The 6,777-nt window shown below is 43.0% G+C and overlaps 1 pseudogene; it reads right to left on the reverse strand.

Moving 5' to 3' along the window:
- Positions 1-397: 397 nt before the first annotated feature.
- Positions 398-919, reverse strand: LOC128055680 (E3 ubiquitin-protein ligase RNF185-like; annotated as a pseudogene).
- Between the last annotated feature and the right edge of the window lie 5,858 nt (positions 920-6,777).

The raw sequence follows: 6,777 nt of genomic DNA on the forward strand, positions 1-6,777 counted from the left end.
CACTCACCAAGGGATAAAGAGATGGAAGAAGTTTCCATATTTGGTTCATCCCTTTGTTTATGTAATATTAACTTCAAGTGAAATTGTACTGATAGTTCTCCTGCCTCTTCCTTGTGCAGAGTCAGGACCTGCTGAGCCCACTGGAATAGGATTTCATGGTATAACTGGTAGGGACAACTCAATGCTAAGGCCTGAGATTACAGCAGGGTCAGTGGCCATACTCCAGGGTCCTGAATTGGTCTTAAGTCCCAAAACTCTGATGAAGAAGCAAGACTCCTTGACATGTCACTGACCCCCCAGTTTCCAAAGGTCAGGATTAGCCAGGAAGCAAAACATCAAGGGGTGAAGTATCACCAGTCCAGAGGCCCTGCCGTGGATGTGGGCCAGAAGCCCAGCATTAGACAATCAATAACCGGAATATGATCACCAGCGCCACAAAGAGGAAGGGGCATAACAGAAACTGCTTGTCCACGTACTGGGGCATTCCCAGGACAGCTGCAGGAGGCCACCCATCCGTTCATGGTCAATGCTGTGGCAAACATGGCACAGGGAAAGACCCCAACTCTAAAATATATCTGGAAGCCATCGTCTCCAAATCCACACCCTTGAATCCCCCTCTGTTCTCCAGCTCTGGCCTCTGTCCTTGAGGGCAAGGAGGGGTCTGCTCTCTGGGGGCCTGTTGCCCAGTGCTGCCCCTGCTGTGGAACAGGATGACTTTGTTGTGGCTGATGCCAGCTTTGCCAACGGGACACACCTGTCTGTTAGGTTTTGTCTCCAGCCACTGATGTAAACACAGCCAACTGCACTCAAAGGTGCTGTCCTGGCCTTCACTCTCACCAGCACCATTGCTGCTGCCCCTGGGCCCCCAACACTCAAGTTCCCAGGGGAACGCATAGGCCAAGGACCCCTTGCTCAACATTCTTGGCCGTCAGCAAGCTTGGAGTGGAGTTTCTCCCCAGAGAAATCCTGGATTAGTCTGTCCGGCCAAACCTCAGATCCCAACCTGACAGAGACTCTGGTTAACTGACACAGAGTCCGAATCACACAAATATAATATATGGGGGAAATTTAGGCTCCTCTGAGATCCTTCAAAAGAGTATTTTAAAATCCAGAGAAATGAAGTGTTTTGCCTGTCTAGGCCATGAATTCACAGTGCAGTCAGAAGTGATATCTGGTATAATAATGATTTAATTTTGACTTTAAAAGGGGGAATTCCACCTTATCTCGTGGGTGGATTCACTGTAAGAGAAACCGCACCAGACGTGACCTCTGGAGCTCCAGTTGTGTCCATGCGATCGTGGGCAACCTGGTGACACTGGGCTCATTGCTGCATTTTTCTGAATTTCATTTTCCATGTATCCAAAAAGAGAATAATTCTGGCCTCCTTGGAACTATTGGAAGGATCAAAATATAATAAAGTGTGTCAAAGAAATTTTCAAAGCATAAAACCCTTTACAGATGGAAGATACTTTCATTATTAGCTATGCACATACCTACCTTTTGCCAGCTAAATGAGGTCAGGCTGGCTCCCTACAGGCTTGCTCCCCACTTTAAATGAAAATTAAAATGCACCCTGCCCGTGGGTTCACATTCCAATCACCTACATAGCTTCTTTTGAACATCATTAAGCAGTACACCTTAAAAGTACCATTCTTTCCTTTGAAACCTCCTGCTCATCACTTGACCATCCAGAATAGCACCTTGGGGAAAGGAGGTCTGAAACGTGAACAAAATCTTCCAGAATTCAAGGTAATTTTAACAGAAGCTGGGGATATATATACATATATATATGCATACCCTTGCCTCTCTCTTGAAAACTTTTGAATGACTAGTACCCATCCTTTAGGTGCTGAAAAGAAATCTTTGCTTTGATATAATCCCTAGGGTCTCCTAATGTATTTATCTTGTAAAAAAGCCTGAACATGCCATCATTCAGAAATATTTAGAGCTATCATTGAGGAGAGAAGGTCTTATTGTTGCTAGGACAACAGTGATGCCATAGAAAAAGCAGGGGACTTGGAGCCAAATGGCCTTAGCACAAGGCCTGCTCAGATCATTTACTTATTCAGAGGCCCCTGGAGTTATTCAACATAACCCTGGCCCAGCCTGTCCCAATGCTATCACAAGGATTAAGTTGTGTTCATCTATGCCTGTCTATACAGCCCACTGAAGAACATGTATGAGTATATACAGCATGCTGATCCTAATATTTACTGAGCACTCATCAGTACATCAAGGCTGTATATTGTCACCCTGCTTATTTAACTTCTATGCAGAGTACATCATGAAAAACACTGGACTGGAAGAAACACAAGCTGGAATCAAGATTGCCGGGAGAAATATCAATCACCTCAGATATGCAGATGACACCACCCTTATGGCAGAAAGTGAAGAGGAACTAAAAAGCCTCTTAATGAAAGTCAAAGAGGAGAGTGAAAAAGTTGGCTTAAAGCTCAACATTCAGAAAACGAAGATCATGGCATCCAGTCCCATCACTTCATGGGAAATAGATGGGGAAACAGAGGAAACAGTGTCAGACTTTATTTCGGGGGGCTCCAAAATCACTGCAGATGGTGACTGCAGCCATGAAATTAAAAGACGCTTACTCCTTGGAAGAAAAGTTATGACCAACCTAGATAGTATATTCAAAAGCAGAGACATTACTTTGCCGACTAAGGTCCGTCTAGTCAAGGCTATGGTTTTTCCAGTGGTCATGGATGGATGTGAGAGTTGGACTGTGAAGAAGGCTGAGCACCGAAGAATTGATGCTTTTGAACTGTGGTGCTGGAGAAGACTCTTGAGAGTCCCTTGGACTGCAAGGAGATCCAACCAGTCCATTCTGAAGGAGATCAGCCCTGCGATTTCTTTGGAAGGAATGATGCTAAAGCTGAAACTCCAGTACTTTGGCCACCTCATGCGAAGAGTTGACTCATTGGAAAAGACTCTGATGCTGGGAGGGATCGGGGGCAGGAGGAGAAGGGGACGACAGAAGATGAGATGGCTGGATGGCATCACTGACTCGATGGATGCTAGTCTGAGTGAACTCCGGGAGTTGGTGATGGACAGGGAGGCCTGGCGTGCTGTGATTCATGGGGTCGCAAAGAGTCGGACATGACTGAGCAACTGAAATGAACTGAACTGAACTGAACATGAGTTAGACAGAATTCTAGTTCATTCCATGTTATCCTGTGTATCCCTGTGTGTGTGCTCAGTCATGTCTGATTCACTGGGGCCCCATGGACTATGGCCTTCCAGGCTCCTCTATCCATGGGATTCTCTAGGCAAGAATACTGGAGTGGGTTGCCATGCCCTTCTGCAGAGGATATTCATGACTCAGGGATCAAACCTGGGTCTCTTGTATGTCCTGCACAGGCAGGAGATAATGAATCCGGCAGGCAGATTCTTTACTGCTCATGCCACCTGGGAAGCCTCATTCCATGTATTATCTTGTTTAATATTCACAGCAAGCCTTAAGGAAGAGGTACTATTTATAAAGGCACAGGAGGGCTAAGTGACTTGCCAAAATCACACGATAGTAAATGGTAAAGCCTGGATTCAAGGCCAAGAAGTCTCCCAAGTTCATACTGTCCCCTCAGGAATGCATCTGCCATCCTGCAAGCAGAACTCTTCACTGGCTCTCTTTCACCTACAAATTGAAACTCAAGTTCCTCAGCATAGCATGAGAGGCCTTATTACACCCACCACTGCCCATCTCAACTGGCTCATCTTCTACTGCCTTTTTCAGATCTTTGTGACCACAGCCATAATAAACAGGAAGAAGAAAACCTATGGACATTGTAAATATAGAACTGGACTGAGGTGAGATACCTGAGGTGTGGGGGGCACTGAAGCTCTCCTCCAGTAGGGAAGCCCACCATGTTTTCTGCTCAATGAATTGCTACAGGAGGTCACCCCTCACAGAGCTCCACTCTCAACAGTATCCATTGGGAAGGGGTTGAAGAGGCAAGTCCAATTAATGACTAATGGTTCAAAGACAAAGTTGAACTACACTCCTAATTATCAATTAAGAGATCATTTGGTACATGGTCAAGGGGGTAGAAGCAGCCTAAGGAAAACACCGAAAACATCTTTTCTCTTTAGGGTCTGTCTCTTATTCAAGGACATTTTGAAAGCACCCCTTGACTGGGAGTCTGTTGAGACACAGCTGCAGAAATAATGCTCAGGGAACTTCCCTGTTGGCTTAGTGGTTAAGAATCTGCCTGCCAATGCAGGAGACACAGGTTCAGTCCCTGGTTGGTGAAGATCCCAGACACCAAGGAGCAACTAAGCTCTTGCACCACAACTATACAGCCTGTGCTCTAGAGCCTGGGAACTGCAACTACTGAAGCCTGAGTGTCCTGGAACCTGTGCTCCACAACAGGAGAAGCCGCTGCAATGAGAAGCCTGCACACCACAGCTGCAAAGTAGTCTCTGTTTGCTGCAACTAGAGAAAAGCCCACGAAGCAGCAAAGACCCAGCACAGCCATAAATAAATAAATAAAATTATTTTTTAAAAAAAGAAATAAGTCTCAGGACTCCCTTTGTTTGTGTCCTGTGTGTGGATTTAATTCTCAGTGTCAGCCAAAGAATAGGGTGGAGTTCTATGCAGAATTCAGGGCTCCTTCTGGGTTGCCACTTAGTCCTGTTATTTTCCTTGTATTTATGAGAGGATATCAATACACTTTAAAACAAATGCTTTGCCTACTGTGGCATCTCTTCTTTAGTGACTGAAAACATGGACAGTTATACATGAACATGACACCCACCACCACCTCCTGGAGACCTGACTTTAGACTAATTACCTTTATGCAAACACACCCAGAATATTCCCCCTCTGTAATTCTCAATTCACCCACTTTTCTCTACTAGGAAGCTCTTACCATCATCCAAGAAGCCCCTACCTGTCCTTAAAGGTCCAGATCAAATGAATTGTCCCATGATTTCCCCCAAAAGAAGAAGTTTTCCCTTATTTCTTCCATCTGACCGAGGGGCCAGGGACTGTGCCTTTTCCATCTCCGTGCCTCCTAGGCAACTAGCACAGTGCTTTGTACAGAAGAGTGGCTTCTAAAATATTTGCTTCATTTGCAAATGACAAGACAAATATTAGAACAAGAAAATTCATTGTAATGGGAAGGGCTATAGAGGAAAACAGAGAGAAGAAAAGCTGACAAAGAGAAAAAGAGGGACAGATTCAGTGCCATTTTCCCAGTGACAGCCAGCAATTGATTGCCTCAACTATCTTTAGTGGATTATCCACAATGAGGGGTAGCTTACCTCCAAAATTAAATTTATCTCCAAGTCATACTGACTAAATCAAGCAATGTCAGACACAAAAATAGTTTGTAAACAATGTTCATAATAGTTTGTTTCATTTTTCTACTCCTGATATCAAGCAGACTTTAACTGGACATCAATGCTAAATTTATGACAATATTACTAACACCGGTACTATAAATTTGCATAATTGTTAAGCCATACGTCTGCCTAGCTTCCATTTTCACACTGATAGCTAAATGATAAGTACATCAGGACCCCAAGAAATAACTCACCTACAACGAAAGTGCCAAGCAAAAATTAATGCATTCACGAATTCAGCAACTCTGCACTGAGCACAAACCACATGCCAGCACCATCATGGATCACAGAAAGAGCATGACCATCATCTGAGAAGAGCTCACGACTGAGATCACGGCTCAGGCCAATTCAATAGATACAACCATTAAGCTGGTAGGTTAGAACAGCTAACGTTTTTTAGATGTTTGAGGATTATCTAATTCCCTTCTATGCACATGGAAGTAGCACAATCTCTGGAGTTGACCAAATCATAAATATCACAGAAGGCCCCAGTAGCCTCATATGGAGTATGGCTTTTCTGATGAATGCTTAACTAAAATCACTCCTGGAACATGAACTTTTGATTAGGTCAACTGGTTCCCTTTAAAATGTGGCTTAAACTAATTCAAACATTCTTAATGTTATCCAATCTATGCTGAAGTATTTAAAGTGAATTACAGACATCGTAACCCACTGATATCAACATTTACAGTCAAAATGATGTTAATATTCTTAAGTCACCAGGACTCGATTCTAGCAGTATTTGCAGTTCCTCTACATGCAGACATTTTACTGAATCACAGCTGTGAACATCATCTGATAGATTGTACCAGTTCTCTAAAATTCAGTCCCACTTACTGAAAATGTACTGCAACTGAAGTATAGCATCCTAATTATAAAGCAGGGCTGACCGTGGAAAATGTATTTGACTCTTCTGCTATTGTGATTTTTAAAAATTTACACTTCAATTCCCCATGAATGATAAAGGAATTTTGCCTCACTTATTAAGTCCTGAACCACAAATGGGAATGTTCCTCCTTCCTGCATTTGGACCTGGGAATATTTAGAGCATACATCAGTGCCTTTCATTGCAAACAGGCCAATAGGTTTTCCCAGTGACATGAGAAAATGAATTATTCTGCATTAAATAAAATAGTATTTAATTAACTGTTAAGAAACTTTGAATTAAGACAACTAGAAGGTTAATATTTTATCTCACTGTCTTAATTCAGGACTTTTGTTCATTTAAATTTTTTCATTGGTTATTAACTAATAAGATGTGTGCCTTGTTTTGTTATTTCAGAAATAATTTTCCCAGTTATTTCTACTTAGAAACTTCTGGAAAAAAAAACTAGAACAATGGAAAAATTTCTTCCTCATTTCAGCAAGCCACTGCTTGCTGAGATTCTCCTGTACATCTCAGAGGAAAGTGAGGGTAATTTC

Source organism: Budorcas taxicolor, chromosome 11 (genome assembly GCF_023091745.1).
Source record: "Budorcas taxicolor isolate Tak-1 chromosome 11, Takin1.1, whole genome shotgun sequence".
NCBI lineage: Eukaryota > Metazoa > Chordata > Mammalia > Artiodactyla > Bovidae > Budorcas > Budorcas taxicolor.